This window comes from Pseudophryne corroboree, unplaced genomic scaffold (genome assembly GCF_028390025.1).
Source record: "Pseudophryne corroboree isolate aPseCor3 unplaced genomic scaffold, aPseCor3.hap2 scaffold_396, whole genome shotgun sequence".
Taxonomy (NCBI): Eukaryota; Metazoa; Chordata; class Amphibia; order Anura; family Myobatrachidae; genus Pseudophryne; species Pseudophryne corroboree.
Window position 1 is genome coordinate 217,106 of NW_026970037.1, and position 24,325 is coordinate 241,430.

Consider the following 24,325-nt stretch of genomic DNA (forward strand, 5'->3'; position numbering starts at 1 on the left):
GAACTACAGGTAGTGCTGCAGGGCCCACACCCTTTTACTTGCCTTACAGAGCAGCTCTGGAGCTGTTACAGTGCCCAGCTGCTGCAAGAAATCAGCTTGAATGCTTCAGGGGCTGGGGCATAGCCAACATGAGCCCCACACCAAAGGAGGGTGGAGGTGTTTAATGCAAACTAGGGGTCAGCCAAGCGCCGCAAAAGGCCACCATGCCCTGCACGCCCCTTTTCTCTTTTCATATGCAGACGAGGGTTGAAGCCAACTTTGACCCACTGCTTGGATGACATCACCATATGCAAATCCATCTGCGGCAGGCCTTCCCCCAGGAATGCTTGCACTAGTTGTTGCATTTGGTTTGTTGTTTGGGGGTGCTTCAGTATTAGGCAGTCCTCTGCCCTCCCATGTTCATCTGAAAATATATGTTCTCCCTGCAGTTGTTGTCCCAAGATGAGAGTTCCCTTGTGCTGCCTCAGTTGAATCTCCTTTACTTGACAGAGATGTGCATGAGCAGCGGCCCTCCCCAGCCCTATTCCAAATCATACTTATTTTGCATAGGAGATACCATGGTCATGAAGATTTTTCTCCCAGGGTGAGGTTCATTCATTGCATTTTGGGTATGCTGACCCCTGTGATTTCCCCAAATGTGGGAAACTTGACTGCATTATTTGTGGTAGTGGGAGACTGTGTTTGTGCTTTCCTCTGGTCAGCTCTGGTAAAAGTCAGATTTCTTTGTCTCAGATCTTCCTCTAGCCTTGTTCTTCTTTCGAGAGTTCCCTGGTGCTGCCTCAGTTGGATCTCCTTCACTTCACAGGGGGGAACCCGAGCAGCGACCCTCCCCAGCTCTAGCCCAACTCCTACTTACCTGCCAGGTGAGATACTATGATCATGAAGGTGCTTCTCCCAGGGCAAGGCTCAACCATTGCACTCTGGGTGTGCTGCTCCTGCGATTTCCCCAAATGTGGGAAACGTGACTGCATAATTTGTGTTTCCCCTCGTCGGCTCTCGTATAATTCAGATCTCTTTGTCTCAGGTCTCTCTCCAGCCTAGTTTGCTGTCTGTTTCCACTTCTCTTTTCTTGAGCCGCTCCCTTCTATGCCCTTGCGCACTATCCTGACTTCTCCCGTCTGCTTACTTCGTGCCTTCCAACGCACAATGCGAACTACAGGTAGTGCTGCAGGGCCCACACCCTTTTACTTGCCTTACAGAGTAGCTCTGGAGCAGTTACAGTGCCCAGCTGCTGCAAGAAATCAGCTTGAATGCTTCAGGGGCTGGGGCATAGCCAACATGAGCCCCACACCGAAGGAGGGTGGAGGTGTGTAATGCGAACTAGGGGTCATCCAAGCGCTGCAAAAGGCCGCCATGCCCTGCACGCCCCTTTTCTCTTTTCATATGCAGACGAGGGTTGAAGCCAACTTTGACCCACTGCTTGGATGACATCACCATATGCAAATCCATCTGCTGCAGGCCTTCCCCCAGGAATGCTTGCACTAGTTGTTGCATTTGGTTTGTTGTTTGGGGGTGCTTCAGTATTAGGCAGCCTTCTGCCCTCACATGTTCATCTGAAAATATGTGTTCTCCCTGCAGTTGTTGTCCCCAGATGAGAGTTCCCTTGTGCTGCCTCAGTTGAATCTCCTTTACTTGACAGAGATGTGCCTGAGCAGCGGCCCTCCCCAGCCCTATCCCAAATCATACTTATTTTGCATAGGCGATACCATGGTCATGAAGATTGTTCTCCCAAGGTGAGGTTCATTCATTGCATTCTGGGTATGCTGACCCCTGTGATTTCCCCAAATGTGGGAAACTCGACTGCATTATTTGTGGTAGTGGGGGACTGTGTTTGTGCTTTCCTCTGGTCAGCTCTGGAAAAAGTCAGATTTCTTTGTCTCAGATCTTCCTCTAGCCTTGTTCTTCTTTCGAGAGTTCCCTTGTGCTGCCTCAGTTGGATCTCTTTCACTTGACAGGGGGGTGCCCGAACAGCGACCCTCCCCAGCTCTAGCCCAACTCCTACTTACCTGCCAGGTGAGATACTATGATCATGAAGGTGCTTCTCCCAGGGCAAGGCTCACCCATTGCACTCTGGGTGTGCTGCCCCTGCGATTTCCCCAAATGTGGGAAACTTGACTGCATAATTTGTGTTTCCCCTGGTCGGCTCTCGTATAATTCAGATCTCTTTGTCTCAGGTCTCTCTCCAGCCTAGTTTGCTGTCTGTTTCCACTTCTCTTTTCTTGAGCCGCTCCCTTCTATGCCCTTGCGCACTATCCTGACTTCTCCTGTCTGCTTACTTTGTGCCTTCCAACGCACAATGCGATCTACAGGTAGTGCTGCAGGGCCCAGACCCTTTTACTTGCCTTACAGAGCAGCTCTGGAGCTGTTACAGTGCCCAGCTGCTGCAAGAAATCAGCTTGAATGCTTCAGGGGCTGGGGCATAGCCAACATGAGCCCCACACCAAAGGAGGGTGGAGGTGTTTAATGCAAACTAGGGGTCAGCCAAGCGCCGCAAAAGGCCACCATGAACTGCACGCCCCTTTTCTCTTTTCATATGCAGACGAGGGTTGAAGCCAACTTTGACCCACTGCTTGGATGACATCACCATATGCAAATCCATCTGCGGCAGGCCTTCCCCCAGGAATGCTTGCACTAGTTGTTGCATTTGGTTTGTTGTTTGGGGGTGCTTCAGTATTAGGCAGCCTTCTGCCCTCCCATGTTCATCTGAAAATATATGTTCTCCCTGCAGTTGTTGTCCCAAGATGAGAGTTCCCTTGTGCTGCCTCAGTTGAATCTCCTTTACTTGACAGAGATGTGCATGAGCAGCGGCCCTCCCCAGCCCTATTCCAAATCATACTTATTTTGCATAGGAGATACCATGGTCATGAAGATTTTTCTCCCAGGGTGAGGTTCATTCATTGCATTTTGGGTATGCTGACCCCTGTGATTTCCCCAAATGTGGGAAACTTGACTGCATTATTTGTGGTAGTGGGAGACTGTGTTTGTGCTTTCCTCTGGTCAGCTCTGGTAAAAGTCAGATTTCTTTGTCTCAGATTTTCCTTTAGCCTTGTTCTTCTTTCGAGAGTTCCCTTGTGCTGCCTCAGTTGGATCTCCTTCACTTTACAGGGGGGTACCCGAGCAGCGACCCTCCCCAGCTCTAGCCCAACTCCTACTTACCTGCCAGGTGAGATACTATGATCATGAAGGTGCTTCTCCCAGGGCAAGGCTCACCCATTGTACTCTGGGTGTGCTGCTCCTGCGATTTCCCCAAATGTGGGAAACTTGACTGCATAATTTGTGTTTCCCCTGGTCGGCTCTCGTATAATTCAGATCTCTTTGTCTCAGGTCTCTCTCCAGCCTAGTTTGTTGTCTGTTTCCACTTCTCTTTTCTTCAGCCGCTCCTTTCTATACCCTTGTGCACTATCCTGACTTCTCCTCCCGTCTGCTTACTTTGTGCCTTCCAATGCACAATGCAAACTACAGGTAGTGCTGCAGGGCCCACACCCTTTTACTTGCCTTACAGAGCAGCTCTGGAGCTGTTGCAGTGCCAAGCTGCTGCAAGAAATCAGCTTGAATGCTTCAGGGGCTGGGGCATAGCCAACATGAGCCCCACACCGAAGAAGGGTGGAGGTGTTTAATGCAAACTAGGGGTCAGACAAGCGCAGCAAAAGGCCACCATGCCCTGCACGCCCCTTTTCTGTTTTCATATGCAGACGAGGGTTGAAGCCAACTTTGACCCACTGCTTGGATGACATCACCATATGCAAATCCATCTGCGGCAGGCCTTCCCCCAGGAATGCTTGCACTAGTTGTTGCATTTGGTTTGTTGTTTGGGGGTGCTTCAGTATTAGGCAGCCGTCTGCCCTCCCATGTTCATCTGAAAATATGTGTTCTCCCTGCAGTTGTTGTCCCTAGATGAGAGTTCCCTTGTGCTGCCTCAGTTGAATCTCCTTAACTTGACAGAGATGTGCCTGAGCAGCGGCCCTCCCCAGCTCTATCCCAAATCATACTTATTTTGCATAGGAGATACCATGGTCATGAAGATTATTCTCCCAGGGTGAGGTTCATTCATTGCATTCTGGGTATGCTGACCCCTGTGATTTCCCCAAATGTGGGAAACTCGACTGCTTTATTTGTGGTAGTGGGGGACTGTGTTTGTGTTTTCCTCTGGTCAGCTCTGGTAAAAGTCAGATTTCTTTGTTTCAGAGCCTTGTTCTTCTTTTGAGAGTTCCCTTGTGCTGCCTCAGTTGGATCTCCTTCACTTGACAGGGGGGTGCCCGAGCAGAGACCCTCCCCAGCTCTAGCCCAACTCCTACTTACCTGCCAGGTGAGATACTATGATCATGAAGGTGCTTCTCCCAGGGCAAGGCTCACCCATTGCACTCTGGGTGTGCTGCCCCTGCGATTTCCCCAAATGTGGGAAACTTGACTGCATAATTTGTGTTTCCCCTGGTCGGCTCTCGTATAATTCAGATCTCTTTGTCTCAGGTCTCTCTCCAGCCTAGTTTGCTGTCTGTTTCCACTTCTCTTTTCTTCAGCCGCTCCCTTCTATACCCTTGTGCACTATCCTGACTTCTCCTCCCGTCTGCTTACTTTGTGCCTTCCAATGCACAATGCAAACTACAGGTAGTGCTGCAGGGCCCACACCCTTTTACTTGCCTTACAGAGCAGCTCTGGAGCTGTTACAGTGCCCAGCTGCTGCAAGAAATCTGCTTGAATGCTTCAGGGGATGGGGCATGGCCACCATGAGCCCCACACCAAAGGAGGGTGGAGGTGTTTAATGCGAACTAGGGGTCATCCAAGCACCGCAAAAGGCCGCCATGCCCTGCACGCCCCTTTTCTCTTTTCATATGCAGATGAGGGTTGAAGCCAACTTTGACCCACTGCTTGTATGACATCACCGTATGCAAATCCGTCTTCTGCAGAACTTCCCCCAGGAATGCTTGCACTAGTTGTTGCATTTGGTTTGTTGTTTGGGGGTGCTTCAGTATTAGGCAGCCTTCTGCCCTCCCATGTTCATCTGAAAATATGTGTTCTCCCTGCAGTTGTTGTCCCCAGATGAGAGTTCCCTTGTGCTGCCTCAGTTGAATCTCCTTTACTTGACAGAGATGTGCCAGAGCAGCGGCCCTCCCCAGCCCTATTCCAAATCATACTTATTTTGCATAGGAGATACCATGGTCATGAAGATTGTTCTCCCAGGGTGAGGTTCATTCATTGCATTTTGGGTATGCTGACCCCTGTGATTTCCCCAAATGTGGGAAACTCAACTGCATTATTTGTGGTAGTGGGGGACTGTGTTTGTGCTTTCCTCTGGTCAGCTCTGGTAAAAGTCAGATTTCTTTGTCTCAGATTTTCCTCTTGCCTTGTTCTTCTTTCGAGAGTTCCCTTGTGCTGCCTCAGTTGGATCTCCTTCACTTGACAGGGGGGTACCCGAGCAGCGACCCTCCCCAGCTCTAGCCCAACTCCTACTTACCTGCCAGGTGAGATACTATGATCATGAAGGTGCTTCTCCCAGGGCAAGGCTCACCCATTGCACTCTGGGTGTGCTGCTCCTGCGATTTCCCCAAATGTGGGAAACTTGACTGCATAATTTGTGTTTCCCCTGGTCGGCTCTCGTATAATTCAGATCTCTTTGTCTCTCTCCAGCCTAGTTTGCTGTCTGTTTCCACTTCTCTTTTCTTCAGCCGCTCCCTTCTATACCCTTGTGCACTATCCTGACTTCTCCTCCCGTCTGCTTACTTTGTGCCTTCCAATGCACAATGCAAACTACAGGTAGTGCTGCAGGGCCCACACCCTTTTACTTGCCTTACAGAGCAGCTCTGGAGCTGTTACAGTGCCCAGCTGCTGCAAGAAATCAGCTTGAATGCTTCAGGGGCTGGGGCATAGCCAACAAGAGCCCCACACCGAAGGAGGGTGGAGGTGTTTAATGCAAACTAGGGGTCGGTCAAGCGCCGCAAAAGGCCACCATGCCCTGCATGCCCCTTTTCTGTTTTCATATGCAGACGAGGGTTGAAGCCAACTTTGACCCACTGCTTGGATGACATCACCATATGCAAATCCATCTGCGGCAGGCCTTCCCCCAGGAATGCTTGCACTAGTTGTTGCATTTGGTTTGTTGTTTGGGGGTGCTTCAGTATTAGTCAGCCTTCTGCTCCACCCTCCTTTGGTGTGGGGCTCATGTTGGCCATGTCCCATCCCCTGAAGCATTCAAGCAGATTTCTTGCAGCAGCTGGGCACTGTAACAGCTCCAGAGCTGCTCTGTAAGGCAAGTAAAAGGGTGTGGGCCCTGCAGCACTACCTGTAGTTTGCATTGTGCATTGGAAGGCACAAAGTAAGCAGACGGGAGGAGAAGTCAGGATAGTGCACAAGGGTATAGAAGGGAGCGGCTGAAGAAAAGAGAAGTGGAAACAGACAGCAAACTAGGCTGGAGAGAGATCTGAGACAAAGAGATCTGAATTATACGAGAGCCGACCAGGGGAAACACAAATTATGCAGTCAAGTTTCCCACATTTGGGGAAATCGCAGGGGCTGCACACCCAGAGTGCAATGGGTGAGCCTTGCCCTGGGAGAAGCACCTTCATGATCATAGTATCTCACCTGGCAGGTAAGTAGGAGTTGGGCTAGAGCTGGGGAGGGTCGCTGCTCGGGCACCCCCCTGTTAAGTGAAGGAGATCCAACTGAGGCAGCACAAGGGAACTCTCAAAAGAAGAACAAGGCTAGAGGAAGATCTGAAACAAAGAAATCTGACTTTTACCAGAGCTGACCAGAAGAAAACACAAACACAGTCCCCCACTACAACAAATAAAGCAGTCGAGTTTCCCACATTTGGGGAAATCACAGGGGTCAGCATACCCAAAATGCAATGAATGAACCTCACCTCGACTGCTTTATTTGTGGTAGTGGGGGACTGTGTTTGTGTTTTCTTCTGGTCAGCTCTGGTAAAAGTCAGATTTCTTTGTTTCAGATCTTCCTCTAGCCTTGTTCTTCTTTTGAGAGTTCCCTTGTGCTGCCTCAGTTGGATCTCCTTCACTTAACAGGGGGGTGCCCGAGCAGCGACCCTCCCCAGCTCTAGCCCAACTCATACTTACCTGCCAGGTGAGATACTATGATCATGAAGGTGCTTCTCCCAGGGCAAGGCTCACCCATTGCACTCTGGGTGTGCTGCCCCTGCGATTTCCCCAAATGTGGGAAACTTGACTGCATAATTTGTGTTTCCCCTGGTCGGCTATCGTATAATTCAGATCTCTTTGTCTCAGATCTCTCTCCAGCCTAGTTTGCTGTCTGTTTCCACTTCTCTTTTCTTCAGCCGCTCCCTTCTATACCCTTGTGCACTATCCTGACTTCTCCTCCCGTCTGCTTACTTTGTGCCTTCCAATGCACAATGCAAACTACAGGTAGTGCTGCAGGGCCCACACCCTTTTACTTGCCTTACAGAGCAGCTCTTGAGCTGTTACAGTGCCCAGCTGCTGCAAGAAATCTGCTTGAAAGCTTCAGGGGATGGGGCATGGCCAACATGAGCCCCACACCAAAGCAGGGTGCAGCAGAAGGCTGCCTAATACTGAAGCACCCCCAAACAACAAACCAAATGCAACAACTAGTGCAAGCATTCCTGGGGGAAGGCCTGCCGCAGATGGATTTGCATATGGTGATGTCATCCAAGCAGTGGGTCAAAGTTGGCTTCAACCCTCATCTGCATATGAAAACAGAAAAGGGGCGTGCAGGGCATGGTGGCCTTTTGCGGCGCTTGACTGACCCCTAGTTTGCATTAAACACCTCCACCCTCCTTCGGTGTGGGGCTGATGTTGGCTATGCCCCAGCCCCTGAAGCATTCAAGCTGATTTCTTGCAGCAGCTGGGCACTGTAACAGCTCCAGAGCTGCTCTGTAAGGCAAGTAAAAGGGTGTGGGCCCTGCAGCACTACCTGTAGTTTGCATTGTGCATTGGAAGGCACAAAGTAAGCAGACGGGAGGAGAAGTCAGGATAGTGCACAAGGGTATAGAAGGGAGCGGCTGAAGAAAAGAGAAGTGGAAACAGACAGCAAACTAGGCTGGAGAGAGACCTGAGACAAAGAGATCTGAATTATACGAGAGCCGACGAGGGGAAACACAAATTATGCAGTCAAGTTTCCCACATTTGGGGAAATCGCAGGAGCAGCACACCCAGAGTACAATGGGTGAGCCTTGCCCTGGGAGAAGCACCTTAATGATCATAGTATCTCACCTGGCAGGTAAGTAGGAGTTGGGCTAGAGCTGGGGAGGGTCGCTGCTCGGGTACCCCCCTGTAAAGTGAAGGAGATCCAACAAAGGCAGCACAAGGGAACTCTCGAAAGAAGAACAAGGCTAGAGGAAAATGTGAGACAAAGAAATCTGACTTTTACTAGAGCTGACCAGAGGAAAGCACAAACACAGTCCCCCACTACCACAAATAATGCAGTTGAGTTTCCCACATTTGGGGAAATCACAGGGGTCAGCATACCCAAAATGCAATGAATGAACCTCACCCTGGGAGAAAAATCTTCATGACCATGGTATCTCCTATGCAAAATAAGTATGATTTGGAATAGGGCTGGGGAGGGCCGCTGCTCATGCACATCTCTGTCAAGTAAAGGAGATTCAACTGAGGCAGCACAAGGGAACTCTCATCTGGGGACAACAACTGCAGGGAGAACATATATTTTCAGATGAACATGGGAGGGCAGAAAGCTGCCTAATACTGAAGCACCCCCAAACAACAAACCAAATGCAACAACTAGTGCAAGCATTCCTGGGGGAAGGCCTGCCGCAGATGGATTTGCATATGGTGATGTCATCCAAGCAGTGGGTCAAAGTTGGCTTCAACCCTTGTCTGCATATGAAAAGAGAAAAGGGGCGTGCAGGGCATGGTGGCCTTTTGCGGCACTTGGCTGACCCCTAGTTTGCATTAAACACCTCCACCCTCCTTTGGTGTGGGGCTCATGTTGGCTATGCCCCAGCCCCTGAAGCATTCAAGCTGATTTCTTGCAGCAGCTGGGCACTGTAACAGCTCCAGAGCTGCTCTGTAAGGCAAGTAAAAGGGTGTGGGCCCTGCAGCACTACCTGTAGTTCGCATTGTGCGTTGGAAGGCACAAAGTAAGCAGACAGGAGGAGAAGTCAGGATAGTGCGCAAGGGCATAGAAGGGAGCGGCTCAAGAAAAGAGAAGTGGAAACAGACAGCAAACTAGGCTGGAGAGAGACCTGAGACAAAGAGATCTGAATTATACGAGAGCCGACCAGGGGAAACACAAATTATGCAGTCAAGTTTCCCACATTTGGGGAAATCGCAGGAGCAGCACACCTAGAGTGCAATGGGTGAGCCTTGCCCTGGGAGAAGCACCTTCATGATCATAGTATCTCACCTGGCAGGTAAGTAGGAGTTGGGCTAGAGCTGGGGAGGATCGCTGCTCGGGTACCCCCCTGTAAACTGAAGGAGATCCAACTGAGGCAGCACAAGGGAACTCTCGAAAGAAGAACAAGGCTAGAGGAAAATCTGAGACAAAGAAATCTGACTTTTACCAGAGCTGACCAGAGGAAAGCACAAACACAGTCCCCCACTACCACAAATAATGCAGTCAAGTTTCCCACATTTGGGGAAATCACAGGGGTCAGCATACCCAAAATGCAATGAATGAACCTCACCCTGGGAGAACAATCTTCATGACCATGGTATCTCCTATGCAAAATAAGTATGATTTGGAATAGGGCTGGGGAGGGCCGCTGCTCATGCACATCTCTGTCAAGTAAAGGAGATTCAACTGAGGCAGCACAAGGGAACTCTCATCTGGGGACAACAACTGCAGGGAGAACACATATTTTCAGATGAACATGGGAGGGCAGAAGGATGCCTAATACTGAAGCACCCCCAAACAACAAACCAAATGCAACAACTAGTGCAAGCATTCCTGGGGGAAGTTCTGCAGAAGACGGATTTGCATACGGTGATGTCATCCAAGCAGTGGGTCAAAGTTGGCTTCAACCCTCATCTGCATATGAAAAGAGAAAAGGAGCGTGCAGGGCATGGCGGCCTTTTGCGGTGCTTGGATGACCCCTAGTTCGCATTAAACACCTCCACCCTCCTTTGGTGTGGGGCTCATGTTGGCCATGCCCCATCCCCTGAAGCATTCAAGCTGATTTCTTGCAGCAGCTGGGCACTGTAACATCTCCAGAGCTGCTCTGTAAGGCAAGTAAAAGGGTGTGGGCCCTGCAGCACTACCTGTAGTTTGCATTGTGCATTGGAAGGCACAAAGTAAGCAGACGGGAGGAGAAGTCAGGATAGTGCACAAGGGTATAGAAGGGAGCGGCTGAAGAAAAGAGAAGTGGAAACAGACAGCAAACTAGGTTGGAGAGAGACCTGAGACAAAGAGATCTGAATTACACGAGAGCCGACCAGGGGAAACACAAATTATGCAGTCAAGTTTCCCACATTTGGGGAAATCGCAGGGGCAGCACACCCAGAGTGCAATGGGTGAGCCTTGCCCTGGGAGAAGCACCTTCATGATCATAGTATCTCACCTGGCAGGTAAGTAGGAGTTGGGCTAGAGCTGGGGAGGGTCTCTGCTTGGGCACCCCCCTGTCAAGTGAAGGAGATCCAACTGAGGCAGCACAAGGGAACTCTCGAAAGAAGAACAAGGCTAGAGGAAGATCTGAACAAAGAAATCTGACTTTTACCAGAGCTGACCAGAGGAAAACACAAACACAGTCCCCCACTACCACAAATAAAGCAGTCGAGTTTCCCACATTTGGGGAAATCACAGGGGTCAGCATACCCATAATGCAATGAATGAACCTCACCCTGGGAGAATAATCTTCATGACCATGGTATCTCCTATGCAAAATAAGTATGATTTGGGATAGAGCTGGGGAGGGCCGCTGCTCAGGCACATCTCTGTCAAGTAAAGGAGATTCAACTGAGGCAGCACAAGGGAACTCTCATCTGGGGACAACAACTGCAGGGAGAACACATATTTTCAGATGAACATGGGAGGGCAGAAGGCTGCCTAATACTGAAGCACCCCCAAACAACAAACCAAATGCAACAACTAGTGCAAGCATTCCTGGGGGAAGTTCTGCAGAAGACGGATTTGCATACGGTGATGTCATCCAAGCAGTGGGTCAAAGTTGGCTTCAACCCTCATCTGCATATGAAAAGAGAAAAGGAGCGTGCAGGGCATGGCGGCCTTTTGCGGTGCTTGGATGACCCCTAGTTCGCATTAAACACCTCCACCCTCCTTTGGTGTGGGGCTCATGTTGGCCATGCCCCATCCCCTGAAGCATTCAAGCTGATTTCTTGCAGCAGCTGGGCACTGTAACAGCTCCAGAGCTGCTCTGTAAGGCAAGTAAAAGGGTGTGGGCCCTGCAGCACTACCTGTAGTTTGCATTGTGCATTGGAAGGCACAAAGTAAGCAGACGGGAGGAGAAGTCAGGATAGTGCACAAGGGTATAAAAGGGAGCGGCTGAAGAAAAGAGAAGTGGAAACAGACAGCAAACTAGGCTGGAGAGAGACCTGAGACAAAGAGATCTGAATTATACGAGAGCCGACCAGGGGAAACACAAATTATGCAGTCAAGTTTCCCACATTTGGGGAAATCGCAGGAGCAGCACACCCAGAGTACAATGGGTGAGCCTTGCCCTGGGAGAAGCACCTTCATGATCATAGTATCTCACCTGGCAGGTAAGTAGGAGTTGGGCTAGAGCTGGGGAGGGTCGCTGCTCGGGTACCCCCCTGTAAAGTGAAGGAGATCCAACTGAGGCAGCACAAGGGAACTCTCGAAAAAAGAACAAGGCTAAAGGAAAATCTGAGACAAAGAAATCTGACTTTTACCAGAGCTGACCAGAGGAAAGCACAAACACAGTCTCCCACTACCACAAATAATGCAGTCAAGTTTCCCACATTTGGGGAAATCACAGGGGTCAGCATACCCAAAATGCAATGAATGAACCTCACCCTGGGAGAAAAATCTTCATGACCATGGTATCTCCTATGCAAAATAAGTATGATTTGGAATAGGGCTGGGGAGGGCCGCTGCTCATGCACATCTCTGTCAAGTAAAGGAGATTCAACTGAGGCAGCACAAGGGAACTCTCATCTTGGGACAACAACTGCAGGGAGAACATATATTTTCAGATGAACATGGGAGGGCAGAAGGCTGCCTAATACTGAAGCACCCCCAAACAACAAACCAAATGCAACAACTAGTGCAAGCATTCCTGGGGGAAGGCCTGCCGCAGATGGATTTGCATATGGTGATGTCATCCAAGCAGTGGGTCAAAGTTGGCTTCAACCCTCGTCTGCATATGAAAAGAGAAAAGGGGCGTGCAGGGCATGGTGGCCTTTTGCGGCGCTTGGCTGACCCCTAGTTTGCATTAAACACCTCCACCCTCCTTTGGTGTGGGGCTCATGTTGGCTATGCCCCAGCCCCTGAAGCATTCAAGCTGATTTCTTGCAGCAGCTGGGCACTGTAACAGCTCCAGAGCTGCTCTGTAAGGCAAGTAAAAGGGTGTGGGCCCTGCAGCACTACCTGTAGTTTGCATTGTGCATTGGAAGGCACAAAGTAAGCAGACGGGAGGAGAAGTCAGGATAGTGCACAAGGGTATAGAAGGGAGCGGCTGAAGAAAAGAGAAGTGGAAACAGACAGCAAACTAGGCTGGAGAGAGACCTGAGACAAAGAGATCTGAATTATACGAGAGCCGACGAGGGGAAACACAAATTATGCAGTCAAGTTTCCCACATTTGGGGAAATCGCAGGAGCAGCACACCCAGAGTGCAATGGTTGAGCCTTGCCCTGGGAGAAGCACCTTCATGATCATAGTATCTCACCTGGCAGGTAAGTAGGAGTTGGGCTAATGCTGGGGAGGGTCGCTGCTCGGGTTCCCCCCTGTGAAGTGAAGGAGATCCAACTGAGGCAGCACCAGGGAACTCTCGAAAGAAGAACAAGGCTAGAGGAAGATCTGAGACAAAGAAATCTGACTTTTACCAGAGCTGACCAGAGGAAAGCACAAACACAGTCCCCCACTACCACAAATAATGCAGTCGAGTTTCCCACATTTGGGAAAATCACAGGGGTCAGCATACCCAGAATGCAATGAATGAACCTCACCCTGGGAGAACAATCTTCATGACCATGGTATCTCCTATGCAAAATAAGTATGATTTGGGATAGGGCTGGTGAGGGCAGCTGCTCAGGCACATCTCTGTCAAGTAAAGGAGATTCAACTGAGGCAGCACAAGTGAACTCTCATCTGGGGACAACAACTGCAGGGAGACCACATCTTTTCAGATGAACATGGGAGGGCGGAAGGCTGCCTAATACTGAAGCACCATCAAATATCAAACCATATGCAACAACTAGTACAAGCACTCCTGGGGGAAGGTCTGCAGCAGACGGATTTGCATACGGTGATGTTATCCAAGCAGTGGGCCAAAGTTGACTGGAACCCTCATCTGCATATGAAAAGAGAAAAGGGGCATGCAGGGCATGGCGGCCTTTCGCAGTGCTTGGATGACCCCTAGTTCGCATTAAACACCTCCCCCCTCCTTTGGTGTGGGGCTCATGTTGGCCATGCCCCATCCCCTGAAGCATTCAAGCTGATTTCTTGCAGCAGCTGGGCACTGTAACAGCTCCAGAGCTGCTCTGTAAGGCAAGTAAAAGGGTGTGGGCCCTGCAGCACTACCTGTAGTTTGCATTGTGCATTGGAAGGCACAAAGTAAGCAGACGGGAGGAGAAGTCAGGATAGTGCACAAGGGTATAGAAGGGAGCGGCTGAAGAAAAGAGAAGTGGAAACAGACAGCAAACTAGGCTGGAGAGAGACCTGAGACAAATAGATCTGAATTATACGAGAGCCGACCAGGGGAAACACAAATTATGCAGTCAAGTTTCCCACATTTGGGGAAATCGCAGGGGCAGCACACCCAGAGTGCAATGGGTGAGCCTTGCCCTGGGAGAAGCACCTTCATGATCATAGTATCTCACCTGGCAGGTAAGTAGGAGTTGGGCTAGAGCTGGGGAGGGTCGCTGCTCGGGTACCCCCCTGTCAAGTGAAGGAGATCCAACTGAGGCAGCACAATGGAACTCTCGAAAGAAGAACAAGGCTAGAGGAAAATCTGAGACAAAGAAATCTGACTTTTACCAGAGCTGACCAGAGGAAAGCACAAACACAGTCCCCCACTACCACAAATAATGCAGTCAAGTTTCCCACATTTGGGGAAATCACAGGGGTCAGCATACCCAAAATGCAATGAATGAACCTCACCCTGGGAGAACAATCTTCATGACCATGGTATCTCCTATGCAAAATAAGTATGATTTGGAATAGGGCTGGGGAGGGCCGCTGCTCATGCACATCTCTGTCAAGTAAAGGAGATTCAACTGAGGCAGCACAAGGGAACTCTCATCTGGGGACAACAACTGCAGGGAGAACACATATTTTCAGATGAACATGGGAGGGCAGAAGGCTGCCTAATACTGAAGCACCCCCAAACAACAAACCAAATGCAACAACTAGTGCAAGCATTCCTGGGGGAAGTTCTGCAGAAGACGGATTTGCATACGGTGATGTCATCCAAGCAGTGGGTCAAAGTTGGCTTCAACCCTCATCTGCATATGAAAAGAGAAAAGGGGCGTGCAGGGCATGGCGGCCTTTTGCGGTGCTTGGATGACCCCTAGTTCGCATTAAACACCTCCACCCTCCTTTGGTGTGGGGCTCATGTTGGCCATGCCCCATCCCCTGAAGCATTCAAGCTGATTTCTTGCAGCAGCTGGGCACTGTAACAGCTCCAGAGCTGCTCTGTAAGGCAAGTAAAAGGGTGTGGGCCCTGCAGCACTACCTGTAGTTTGCATTGTGCATTGGAAGGCACAAAGTAAGCAGACGGGAGGAGAAGTCAGGATAGTGCACAAGGGTATAGAAGGGAGCGGTTGAAGAAAAGAGAAGTGGAAACAGACAGCAAACTAGGCTGGAGAGAGACCTGAGACAAAGAGATCTGAATTATACGAGAGCCGACGAGGGGAAACACAAATTATGCAGTCAAGTTTCCCACATTTGGGGAAATCGCAGGGGCAGCACACCCAGAGTGCAATGGGTGAGCCTTGCCCTGGGAGAAGCACCTTCATGATCATAGTATCTCACCTGGCAGGTAAGTAGGAGTTGGGCTAGAGCTGGGGAGGGTCGCTGTTCGGGCACCCCCCTGTCAAGTGAAAGAGATCCAACTGAGGCAGCACAAGGGAACTCTCGAAAGAAGAACAAGGCTAGAGGAAGATCTGAGACAAAGAAATCTGACTTTTACCAGAGCTGACCAGAGGAAAGCACAAACACAGTCCCCCACTACCACAAATAATGCAGTCGAGTTTCCCACATTTGGGAAAATCACAGGGGTCAGCATACCCAGAATGCAATGAATGAACCTCACCCTGGGAGAACAATCTTCATGACCATGGTATCTCCTATGCAAAATAAGTATGATTTGGGATAGGGCTGGTGAGGGCCGCTGCTCAGGCACATCTCTGTCAAGTAAAGGAGATTCAACTGAGGCAGCACAAGGGAACTCTCATCTGGGGACAACAACTGCAGGGAGACCACATCTTTTCAGATGAACATGGGAGGGCGGAAGGCTGCCTAATACTGAAGCACCATCAAATATCAAACCATATGCAACAACTAGTACAAGCACTCCTTGGGGAAGGTCTGCAGCAGACGGATTTGCATACGGTGATGTTATCCAAGCAGTGGGCCAAAGTTGACTGGAACCCTCATCTGCATATGAAAAGAGAAAAGGGGCATGCAGGGCATGGCGGCCTTTTGCAGTGCTTGGATGACCCCTAGTTCGCATTAAACACCCCCACCCTCCTTTGGTGTGGGGCTCATGTTGGCCATGCCCCATCCCCTGAAGCATTCAAGCTGATTTCTTGCAGCAGCTGGGCACTGTAACAGCTCCAGAGCTGTTCTGTAAGGCAAGTAAAAGGGTGTGGGCCCTGCAGCACCACCTGTTGTTCGCATTGTGCGTTGGAAGGCACAAATTAAGCAGACGGGAGGAGAAGTCAGGATAGTGCGCAAGGGCATACTTTTCTCTTAGTCCGGGGGCAAGGCTTCAAAATGGGGTCTGCAACGGAGGAGACACAGGGGGCGTGGTCACAGCAGCTTTTCTCTACAGCCTGCACCAGCAGGAGCCTACACCATTTTTTATGATCACGCTGAACTGCAGTGCGACTGCAATTACAGCATGGTCAAGAAGGGAGGCGTCATGCTGGGTGGCCATGCCCTGTCACTGTGCAGGAGCCAGCACAGCTCACACACTAGTCCCCGGGTGCAGCCCCCAACCCCCGGGACACCCGGAGCAACAAAATGTAGATTCAGGCCACCAGGCCACGCCCCTACCTATGAAACCATGCCTCCTTTTTACCATTGCGCTGTTTATCTGCGCGCACTGCATTACAATCTCCCTCGCCACCTTTCTGGGTGTCACCAGTGATAGTGACACCTCTGCCATGCTTGTAGCAGCTGGTCCTAAGATCTACGCCTCAAGCCCTGAGTGTTTGCCCTTGTGACTTGTTGATCATCATAGCGAAGCAGATGCTTACAGAAAACTGCAGGGGCTTAGATTGAAAATAAAAAAATTGATGGGTATAAGGTAGAGAGGAGCGGGTTCGGTTCTCCGAGAACCGAATTCCCCACGAACTCCACGTGGTTTACACTGGTCCGAGGCAGGCTCGGTTGTTCCCGCCTGACTCGGAAAACCTGAACAAGGGAAAATGTCATCATCCCGCTGTCGGATTCTTGCGAGATTCGGATTCCATATAAAGAGCTGCGCGTTGCTGCCATTTTTACTCGTGCATTGAAGAGAGAGCGGAGAGGACGTGGCTATGTTCTCTCAGTGGAAATCTCAATATCAGTGCTCAGTATCAGTGGTTACTTATTGCTGCTCAGTAATACTAGTAGTGTGTCTCTCCTGCTCAGTGTCAGTTCTCAGTAGTATCCTCATCAGTGCTCAGTATCACTGCTCATTGTCTTGTGCTGCATTGTGGTGCTCAGCATACTACAGTACATTACTAATAGTCCAGTGCTGCATCTTGCTGCTCAGTGTCAGTTCTAGTATCCTCATCAGTGCTCACTATCACTGCTCATTGCATTGTGGTGTTCTGTATACTACAGTAACATAGTAATATAGTATATATAGAGGAGCGGGTTCGGTTCTCCGAGAACCGAATTCCCGACGAACTCCACGTGGTTTACACTGGTCCGTGGCAGGCTCGGTTGTTCCCGCCTGACTCGGAAAACCTGAACAAGGGAAAATGTCATCATCCCGCAGTCGGATTCTCGCGAGATTCGGATTCCATATAAAGAGCTGCGCGTTGCCGCCATTTTTACTCGTGCATTGAAGAGAGAGCGGAGAGGACGTGGCTATGTTCTCTCAGTGGAAATCTCAATATCAGTGCCCAGTATCAGTGGTTACTTATTGCTGCTCAGTAATACTAGTAGTGTGTCTCTCCTGCTCAGTGTCAGTTCTCAGTAGTATCCTCATCAGTGCTCAGTATCACTGCTCATTGTCTTGTGCTGCATTGTGGTGCTCAGCATACAACAGTACATTACTAATAGTCCAGTGCTGCATCTTGCTGCTCATGTTGGCTATGCCCCAGCCCCTGAAGCATTCAAGCTGATTTCTTGCAGCAGCTGGGCACTGTAACAGCTCCAGAGCTGCTCTGTAAGGCAAGTAAAAGGGTGTTGGCCCTGCAGCACTACCTGTAGTTTGCATTGTGCGTTGGAAGGCACAAAGTAAGCAGACAGGAGAAGTCAGGAGAGTGCACAAGGGCATAGAAGGCAGGGGCTCAAGAAAAGAGAAGTGGAAACAGACAGCAAACTAGGCTGGAGAGAGACCTGAGACAAAGAGATCTGAATTATACGAGTAGCCGACCAGAGGAAACACAAATTATGCAGTCAAGTGTCCCACATTTGGGGAAATCGTAGGAGCAGCACACCCAGAGTGCAATGGGTGAGCCTTGCCCTGGTAGAAGCACCTTCCTGATCATAGTATCTCACTTGGCAGGTAAGTAGGAGTTGGGCTTGAGCTGGGGAGGGTCGCTGCTCGGGCACCCCCCTGTCAAGTGAAGGAGATCCAACTGAGGCAGCACAAGGAAACTCTCAAAAAAAGAACAAGGCTAGAGGAAGATCTGAGACAAAGAAATCTGACTTTTACCAGAGCTGACCAGAGGAAAGCACAAACACAGTCCCCCACTACCACAAATAATGCAGTCGAGTTTCCCACATTTGGGGAAATCACAGGGGTCAGCATACCCAGAATGCAATGAATGAACCTCACCCTGGGAGAACAATCTTCATGACCATGGTATCTCCTATGCAAAATAAGTATGATTTGGGATAGGGCTGGGGAGGGCCGCTGCTCAGGCACATCTCTTTCAAGTAAAGGAGATTCAACTGAGGCAGCACAAGGGTACTCTCATCTGGGGACAACAACTGCAGGGAGAACACATATTTTCAGATGAACATGGGAGAGCTGAAGGCTGCCTAATACTGAAGCACCCCAAACAACAAACCAAATGCAACAACTAGTACAAGCATTCCTGGGGGAAGTTCTGCAGAAGACGGATTTGCATACGGTGATGTCATCCAAGCAGTGGGCCAAAGTTGGCTGGAACCCTCATCTGCATATGAAAAGAGAAAAGGGGTATGCAGGGCATGGCGGCCTTTTGCGGCGCTTGGATGACCCTTAGTTCGCATTAAACACCTCCACCCTCCGTCGGTGTGGGGCTCATGTTGGCTATGCCCCAGCCCCTGAAGCATTCAAGCTGATTTCTTGCAGCAGCTGGGCACTGTAACAGCTCCAGAGCTGCTCTGAAAGGCAAGTAAAAGGGTGTGGGCCCTGCAGCACTATCTGTAGTTTGCATTGTGCGTTGGAAGGCACAAAGTAAGCAGACAGGAGAAGTCAGGAGAGTGCACAAGGGCATAGAAGGCAGCGGCTCAAGAAAAGAGAAGTGGAAACAGACAGCAAACTAGGCTGGAGAGAGACCTGAGACAAAGAGATCTGAATTATACGAGTAGCCGACTAGAGGAAACACAAATTATGCAGTCAAGTGTCCCACATTTGGGGAAATCGTAGGAGCAGCACACCCAGAGTGCAATGGGTGAGCCTTGCCCTGGGAGAAGCACCTTCCTGATCATAGTATCTCACCTGGCAGGTAAGTAGGAGTTGGGCTAGAGATGGGGAGGGTCGCTGCTCGGGCACCCCCCTGTCAAGTGAAGTTCTGCAGAAGACGGATTTGCATACGGTGATGTCATCCAAGCAGTGGGTCAAAGTTGGCTTCAACCCTCATCTGCATATGAAAAGAGAAAAGGGGCGTGCAGGGCATGGCGGCCTTTTGCGGTGCTTGGATGACCCCTAGTTCGCATTAAACACCTCCACCCTCCTTTGGTGTGGGGCTCATGTTGGCCATGCCCCATCCCCTGAAGATGAACATGGGAGGGCAGAAGGCTGCCTAATACTGAAGCACCCCCAAACAACAAACCAAATGCAACAACTAGTGCAAGCATTCCTGGGGGAAGGCCTGCCGCAGATGGATTTGCATATGGTGATGTCATCCAAGCAGTGGGTCAAAGTTGGCTTCAACCCTCGTCTGCATATGAAAAGAGAAAAGGGGCGTGCAGGGCATGGTGGCCTTTTGCGGCGCTTGGCTGACCCCTAGTTTGCATTAAACACCTCCACCCTCCTTTGGTGTGGGGCTCATGTTGGCTATGCCCCAGCCCCTGAAGCATTCAAGCTGATTTCTTGCAGCAGCTGGGCACTGTAACAGCTCCAGAGCTGCTCTGTAAGGCAAGTAAAAGGGTGTGGGCCCTGCAGCACTACCTGTAGTTTGCATTGTGCATTGGAAGGCACAAAGTAAGCAGACGGGAGGAGAAGTCAGGATAGTGCACAAGGGTATAGAAGGGAGCGGCTGAAGAAAAGAGAAGTGGAAACAGACAGCAAACTAGGCTGGAGAGAGACCTGAGACAAAGAGATCTGAATTATACGAGAGCCGACGAGGGGAAACACAAATTATGCAGTCAAGTTTCCCACATTTGGGGAAATCGCAGGAGCAGCACACCCAGAGTGCAATGGTTGAGCCTTGCCCTGGGAGAAGCACCTTCATGATCATAGTATCTCACCTGGCAGGTAAGTAGGAGTTGGGCTAGAGCTGGGGAGGGTCGCTGCTCGGGTTCCCCCCTGTGAAGTGAAGGAGATCCAACTGAGGCAGCACCAGGGAACTCTCGAAAGAAGAACAAGGCTAGAGGAAGATCTGAGACAAAGAAATCTGACTTTTACCAGAGCTGACCAGAGGAAAGCACAAACACAGTCCCCCACTACCACAAATAATGCAGTCGAGTTTCCCACATTTGGGAAAATCACAGGGGTCAGCATACCCAGAATGCAATGAATGAACCTCACCCTGGGAGAACAATCTTCATGACCATGGTATCTCCTATGCAAAATAAGTATGATTTGGGATAGGGCTGGTGAGGGCAGCTGCTCAGGCACATCTCTGTCAAGTAAAGGAGATTCAACTGAGGCAGCACAAGTGAACTCTCATCTGGGGACAACAACTGCAGGGAGACCACATCTTTTCAGATGAACATGGGAGGGCGGAAGGCTGCCTAATACTGAAGCACCATCAAATATCAAACCATATGCAACAACTAGTACAAGCACTCCTGGGGGAAGGTCTGCAGCAGACGGATTTGCATACGGTGATGTTATCCAAGCAGTGGGCCAAAGTTGACTGGAACCCTCATCTGCATATGAAAAGAGAAAAGGGGCATGCAGGGCATGGCGGCCTTTTGCAGTGCTTGGATGACCCCTAGTTCGCATTAAACACCTCCCCCCTCCTTTGGTGTGGGGCTCATGTTGGCCATGCCCCATCCCCTGAAGCATTCAAGCTGATTTCTTGCAGCAGCTGGGCACTGTAACAGCTCCAGAGCTGCTCTGTAAGGCAAGTAAAAGGGTGTGGGCCCTGCAGCACTACCTGTAGTTTGCATTGTGCATTGGAAGGCACAAAGTAAGCAGACGGGAGGAGAAGTCAGGATAGTGCACAAGGGTATAGAAGGGAGCGGCTGAAGAAAAGAGAAGTGGAAACAGACAGCAAACTAGGCTGGAGAGAGACCTGAGACAAAGAGATCTGAATTATACGAGAGCCGACCAGGGGAAACACAAATTATGCAGTCAAGTTTCCCACATTTGGGGAAATCGCAGGGGCAGCACACCCAGAGTGCAATGGGTGAGCCTTGCCCTGGGAGAAGCACCTTCATGATCATAGTATCTCACCTGGCAGGTAAGTAGGAGTTGGGCTAGAGCTGGGGAGGGTCGCTGCTCGGGTACCCCCCTGTCAAGTGAAGGAGATCCAACTGAGGCAGCACAATGGAACTCTCGAAAGAAGAACAAGGCTAGAGGAAAATCTGAGACAAAGAAATCTGACTTTTACCAGAGCTGACCAGAGGAAAGCACAAACACAGTCCCCCACTACCACAAATAATGCAGTCAAGTTTCCCACATTTGGGGAAATCACAGGGGTCAGCATACCCAAAATGCAATGAATGAACCTCACCCTGGGAGAACAATCTTCATGACCATGGTATCTCCTATGCAAAATAAGTATGATTTGGAATAGGGCTGGGGAGGGCCGCTGCTCATGCACATCTCTGTCAAGTAAAGGAGATTCAACTGAGGCAGCACAAGGGAACTCTCATCTGGGGACAACAACTGCAGGGAGAACACATATTTTCAGATGAACATGGGAGGGCAGAAGGCTGCCTAATACTGAAGCACCATCAAATATCAAACCATATGCAACAACTAGTACAAGCACTCCTTGGGGAAGGTCTGCAGCAGACGGATTTGCATACGGTGATGTTATCCAAGCAGTGGGCCAAAGTTGACTGGAACCCTCATCTGCATATGAAAAGAGAAAAGGGGCATGCAGGGCATGGCGGCCTTTTGCAGTGCTTGGATGACCCCTAGTTCGCATTAAACACCACCACCCTCCTTTGGTGTGGGGCTCATGTTGGCCATGCCCCATCCCCTGAAGCATTCAAGCTGATTTCTTGCAGCAGCTGGGCACTGTAACAGCTCCAGAGCTGTTCTGTAAGGCAAGTAAAAGGGTGTGGGCCCTGCAGCACCACCTGTTGTTCGCATTGTGCGTTGGAAGGCACAAATTAAGCAGACGGGAGGAGAAGTCAGGATAGTGCGCAAGGGCATACTTTTCTCTTAGTCCGGGGGCAAGGCTTCAAAATGGGGTCTGCAACGGAGGAGACACAGGGGGCGTGGTCACAGCAGCTTTTCTCTACAGCCTGCACCAGCAGGAGCCTACACCATTTTTTATGATCACGCTGAACTGCAGTGCGACTGCAATTACAGCATGGTCAAGAAGGGAGGCGTCATGCTGGGTGGCCATGCCCTGTCACTGTGCAGGAGCCAGCACAGCTCACACACTAGTCCCCGGGTGCAGCCCCCAACCCCCGGGACACCCGGAGCAACAAAATGTAGATTCAGGCCACCAGGCCACGCCCCTACCTATGAAACCATGCCTCCTTTTTACCATTGCGCTGTTTATCTGCGCGCACTGCATTACAATCTCCCTCGCTACCTTTCTGGGTGTCACCAGTGATAGTGACACCTCTGCCATGCTTGTAGCAGCTGGTCCTAAGATCTACGCCTCAAGCCCTGAGTGTTTGCCCTTGTGACTTGTTGATCATCATAGCGAAGCAGATGCTTACAGAAAACTGCAGGGGCTTAGATTGAAAATAAAAAAATTGATGGGTATAAGGTAGAGAGGAGCGGGTTCGGTTCTCCGAGAACCGAATTCCCCACGAACTCCACGTGGTTTACACTGGTCCGAGGCAGGCTCGGTTGTTCCCGCCTGACTCGGAAAACCTGAACAAGGGAAAATGTCATCATCCCGCTGTCGGATTCTTGCGAGATTCGGATTCCATATAAAGAGCTGCGCGTTGCTGCCATTTTTACTCGTGCATTGAAGAGAGAGCGGAGAGGACGTGGCTATGTTCTCTCAGTGGAAATCTCAATATCAGTGCTCAGTATCAGTGGTTACTTATTGCTGCTCAGTAATACTAGTAGTGTGTCTATCCTGCTCAGTGTCAGTTCTCAGTAGTATCCTCATCAGTGCTCAGTATCACTGCTCATTGTCTTGTGCTGCATTGTGGTGCTCAGCATACTACAGTACATTACTAATAGTCCAGTGCTGCATCTTGCTGCTCAGTGTCAGTTCTAGTATCCTCATCAGTGCTCACTATCACTGCTCATTGCATTGTGGTGTTCTGTATACTACAGTAACATAGTAATATAGTATATATAGAGGAGCGGGTTCGGTTCTCCGAGAACCGAATTCCCGACGAACTCCACGTGGTTTACACTGGTCCGTGGCAGGCTCGGTTGTTCCCGCCTGACTATGAAAACCTGAACAAGGGAAAATGTCATCATCCCGCTGTCAGATTCTCGCGAGATTCGGATTCCATATAAAGAGCTGCGCGTTGCCGCCATTTTTACTCGTGCATTGAAGAGAGAGCGGAGAGGACGTGGCTATGTTCTCTCAGTGGAAATCTCAATATCAGTGCCCAGTATCAGTGGTTACTTATTGCTGCTCAGTAATACTAGTAGTGTGTCTCTCCTGCTCAGTGTCAGTTCTCAGTAGTATCCTCATCAGTGCTCAGTATCACTGCTCATTGTCTTGTGCTGCATTGTGGTGCTCAGCATACAACAGTACATTACTAATAGTCCAGTGCTGCATCTTGCTGCTCATGTTGGCTATGCCCCAGCCCCTGAAGCATTCAAGCTGATTTCTTGCAGCAGCTGGGCACTGTAACAGCTCCAGAGCTGCTCTGTAAGGCAAGTAAAAGGGTGTTGGCCCTGCAGCACTACCTGTAGTTTGCATTGTGCGTTGGAAGGCACAAAGTAAGCAGACAGGAGAAGTCAGGAGAGTGCACAAGGGCATAGAAGGCAGGGGCTCAAGAAAAGAGAAGTGGAAACAGACAGCAAACTAGGCTGGAGAGAGACCTGAGACAAAGAGATCTGAATTATACGAGTAGCCGACCAGAGGAAACACAAATTATGCAGTCAAGTGTCCCACATTTGGGGAAATCGTAGGAGCAGCACACCCAGAGTGCAATGGGTGAGCCTTGCCCTGGTAGAAGCACCTTCCTGATCATAGTATCTCACTTGGCAGGTAAGTAGGAGTTGGGCTTGAGCTGGGGAGGGTCGCTGCTCGGGCACCCCCCTGTCAAGTGAAGGAGATCCAACTGAGGCAGCACAAGGAAACTCTCAAAAAAAGAACAAGGCTAGAGGAA

General features: G+C 50.2%; 29 non-coding genes and 5 pseudogenes across 29 annotated transcripts; 11 read left to right on the forward strand and 23 right to left on the reverse strand.

The window, feature by feature from the left end:
• The first annotated feature begins 532 nt into the window (after nucleotides 1-532).
• LOC135023100 (U1 spliceosomal RNA) lies at nucleotides 533-696 on the forward strand. The gene has a single exon (XR_010220108.1). It is a non-coding gene; the product is annotated as a U1 spliceosomal RNA (small nuclear RNA).
• Nucleotides 697-848: 152 nt separating this feature from the next.
• Nucleotides 849-984, forward strand: LOC135023336 (U1 spliceosomal RNA; annotated as a pseudogene).
• Nucleotides 985-1,682: 698 nt separating this feature from the next.
• LOC135023083 (U1 spliceosomal RNA) lies at nucleotides 1,683-1,846 on the forward strand. Its single transcript, XR_010220092.1, has one exon. It is a non-coding gene; the product is annotated as a U1 spliceosomal RNA (small nuclear RNA).
• Nucleotides 1,847-1,998: 152 nt separating this feature from the next.
• LOC135023156 (U1 spliceosomal RNA) lies at nucleotides 1,999-2,161 on the forward strand. Its single transcript, XR_010220161.1, has one exon. It is a non-coding gene; the product is annotated as a U1 spliceosomal RNA (small nuclear RNA).
• Nucleotides 2,162-2,832: 671 nt separating this feature from the next.
• Nucleotides 2,833-2,996, forward strand: LOC135023101 (U1 spliceosomal RNA). The gene has a single exon (XR_010220109.1). It is a non-coding gene; the product is annotated as a U1 spliceosomal RNA (small nuclear RNA).
• A 152-nt stretch (nucleotides 2,997-3,148) lies between these two features.
• On the forward strand, nucleotides 3,149-3,311 carry LOC135023222 (U1 spliceosomal RNA). Its single transcript, XR_010220224.1, has one exon. It is a non-coding gene; the product is annotated as a U1 spliceosomal RNA (small nuclear RNA).
• Nucleotides 3,312-3,985: 674 nt separating this feature from the next.
• On the forward strand, nucleotides 3,986-4,149 carry LOC135023071 (U1 spliceosomal RNA). The gene has a single exon (XR_010220080.1). It is a non-coding gene; the product is annotated as a U1 spliceosomal RNA (small nuclear RNA).
• A 142-nt stretch (nucleotides 4,150-4,291) lies between these two features.
• LOC135023158 (U1 spliceosomal RNA) lies at nucleotides 4,292-4,454 on the forward strand. The gene has a single exon (XR_010220163.1). It is a non-coding gene; the product is annotated as a U1 spliceosomal RNA (small nuclear RNA).
• A 674-nt stretch (nucleotides 4,455-5,128) lies between these two features.
• Nucleotides 5,129-5,292, forward strand: LOC135023053 (U1 spliceosomal RNA). Its single transcript, XR_010220062.1, has one exon. It is a non-coding gene; the product is annotated as a U1 spliceosomal RNA (small nuclear RNA).
• Nucleotides 5,293-5,444: 152 nt separating this feature from the next.
• On the forward strand, nucleotides 5,445-5,607 carry LOC135023185 (U1 spliceosomal RNA). The gene has a single exon (XR_010220189.1). It is a non-coding gene; the product is annotated as a U1 spliceosomal RNA (small nuclear RNA).
• Nucleotides 5,608-6,428: 821 nt separating this feature from the next.
• LOC135023208 (U1 spliceosomal RNA) lies at nucleotides 6,429-6,591 on the reverse strand. The gene has a single exon (XR_010220211.1). It is a non-coding gene; the product is annotated as a U1 spliceosomal RNA (small nuclear RNA).
• Nucleotides 6,592-7,059: 468 nt separating this feature from the next.
• Nucleotides 7,060-7,222, forward strand: LOC135023141 (U1 spliceosomal RNA). The gene has a single exon (XR_010220147.1). It is a non-coding gene; the product is annotated as a U1 spliceosomal RNA (small nuclear RNA).
• An 855-nt stretch (nucleotides 7,223-8,077) lies between these two features.
• Nucleotides 8,078-8,213, reverse strand: LOC135023307 (U1 spliceosomal RNA; annotated as a pseudogene).
• Nucleotides 8,214-8,365: 152 nt separating this feature from the next.
• On the reverse strand, nucleotides 8,366-8,529 carry LOC135023425 (U1 spliceosomal RNA). Its single transcript, XR_010220378.1, has one exon. It is a non-coding gene; the product is annotated as a U1 spliceosomal RNA (small nuclear RNA).
• A 674-nt stretch (nucleotides 8,530-9,203) lies between these two features.
• Nucleotides 9,204-9,366, reverse strand: LOC135023320 (U1 spliceosomal RNA). The gene has a single exon (XR_010220296.1). It is a non-coding gene; the product is annotated as a U1 spliceosomal RNA (small nuclear RNA).
• Nucleotides 9,367-9,518: 152 nt separating this feature from the next.
• LOC135023016 (U1 spliceosomal RNA) lies at nucleotides 9,519-9,682 on the reverse strand. The gene has a single exon (XR_010220025.1). It is a non-coding gene; the product is annotated as a U1 spliceosomal RNA (small nuclear RNA).
• Nucleotides 9,683-10,356: 674 nt separating this feature from the next.
• LOC135023138 (U1 spliceosomal RNA) lies at nucleotides 10,357-10,519 on the reverse strand. Its single transcript, XR_010220144.1, has one exon. It is a non-coding gene; the product is annotated as a U1 spliceosomal RNA (small nuclear RNA).
• A 151-nt stretch (nucleotides 10,520-10,670) lies between these two features.
• On the reverse strand, nucleotides 10,671-10,834 carry LOC135023078 (U1 spliceosomal RNA). Its single transcript, XR_010220087.1, has one exon. It is a non-coding gene; the product is annotated as a U1 spliceosomal RNA (small nuclear RNA).
• Nucleotides 10,835-11,508: 674 nt separating this feature from the next.
• LOC135023223 (U1 spliceosomal RNA) lies at nucleotides 11,509-11,671 on the reverse strand. Its single transcript, XR_010220225.1, has one exon. It is a non-coding gene; the product is annotated as a U1 spliceosomal RNA (small nuclear RNA).
• Nucleotides 11,672-11,823: 152 nt separating this feature from the next.
• On the reverse strand, nucleotides 11,824-11,987 carry LOC135023102 (U1 spliceosomal RNA). Its single transcript, XR_010220110.1, has one exon. It is a non-coding gene; the product is annotated as a U1 spliceosomal RNA (small nuclear RNA).
• Nucleotides 11,988-12,688: 701 nt separating this feature from the next.
• LOC135023294 (U1 spliceosomal RNA) lies at nucleotides 12,689-12,824 on the reverse strand (annotated as a pseudogene).
• A 152-nt stretch (nucleotides 12,825-12,976) lies between these two features.
• LOC135023258 (U1 spliceosomal RNA) lies at nucleotides 12,977-13,140 on the reverse strand. Its single transcript, XR_010220260.1, has one exon. It is a non-coding gene; the product is annotated as a U1 spliceosomal RNA (small nuclear RNA).
• Nucleotides 13,141-13,814: 674 nt separating this feature from the next.
• LOC135023173 (U1 spliceosomal RNA) lies at nucleotides 13,815-13,977 on the reverse strand. The gene has a single exon (XR_010220178.1). It is a non-coding gene; the product is annotated as a U1 spliceosomal RNA (small nuclear RNA).
• Nucleotides 13,978-14,129: 152 nt separating this feature from the next.
• Nucleotides 14,130-14,293, reverse strand: LOC135023017 (U1 spliceosomal RNA). The gene has a single exon (XR_010220026.1). It is a non-coding gene; the product is annotated as a U1 spliceosomal RNA (small nuclear RNA).
• Nucleotides 14,294-14,994: 701 nt separating this feature from the next.
• Nucleotides 14,995-15,130, reverse strand: LOC135023206 (U1 spliceosomal RNA; annotated as a pseudogene).
• Nucleotides 15,131-15,282: 152 nt separating this feature from the next.
• LOC135023270 (U1 spliceosomal RNA) lies at nucleotides 15,283-15,446 on the reverse strand. The gene has a single exon (XR_010220270.1). It is a non-coding gene; the product is annotated as a U1 spliceosomal RNA (small nuclear RNA).
• Nucleotides 15,447-17,870: 2,424 nt separating this feature from the next.
• On the reverse strand, nucleotides 17,871-18,034 carry LOC135023343 (U1 spliceosomal RNA). Its single transcript, XR_010220311.1, has one exon. It is a non-coding gene; the product is annotated as a U1 spliceosomal RNA (small nuclear RNA).
• Nucleotides 18,035-18,186: 152 nt separating this feature from the next.
• On the reverse strand, nucleotides 18,187-18,350 carry LOC135023111 (U1 spliceosomal RNA). Its single transcript, XR_010220118.1, has one exon. It is a non-coding gene; the product is annotated as a U1 spliceosomal RNA (small nuclear RNA).
• A 670-nt stretch (nucleotides 18,351-19,020) lies between these two features.
• LOC135023279 (U1 spliceosomal RNA) lies at nucleotides 19,021-19,184 on the reverse strand. Its single transcript, XR_010220276.1, has one exon. It is a non-coding gene; the product is annotated as a U1 spliceosomal RNA (small nuclear RNA).
• Nucleotides 19,185-20,019: 835 nt separating this feature from the next.
• LOC135023295 (U1 spliceosomal RNA) lies at nucleotides 20,020-20,155 on the reverse strand (annotated as a pseudogene).
• A 152-nt stretch (nucleotides 20,156-20,307) lies between these two features.
• Nucleotides 20,308-20,471, reverse strand: LOC135023281 (U1 spliceosomal RNA). The gene has a single exon (XR_010220278.1). It is a non-coding gene; the product is annotated as a U1 spliceosomal RNA (small nuclear RNA).
• Nucleotides 20,472-21,145: 674 nt separating this feature from the next.
• Nucleotides 21,146-21,308, reverse strand: LOC135023159 (U1 spliceosomal RNA). The gene has a single exon (XR_010220164.1). It is a non-coding gene; the product is annotated as a U1 spliceosomal RNA (small nuclear RNA).
• Nucleotides 21,309-21,460: 152 nt separating this feature from the next.
• Nucleotides 21,461-21,624, reverse strand: LOC135023018 (U1 spliceosomal RNA). The gene has a single exon (XR_010220027.1). It is a non-coding gene; the product is annotated as a U1 spliceosomal RNA (small nuclear RNA).
• Nucleotides 21,625-24,048: 2,424 nt separating this feature from the next.
• On the reverse strand, nucleotides 24,049-24,212 carry LOC135023344 (U1 spliceosomal RNA). Its single transcript, XR_010220312.1, has one exon. It is a non-coding gene; the product is annotated as a U1 spliceosomal RNA (small nuclear RNA).
• Nucleotides 24,213-24,325: the final 113 nt, after the last annotated feature.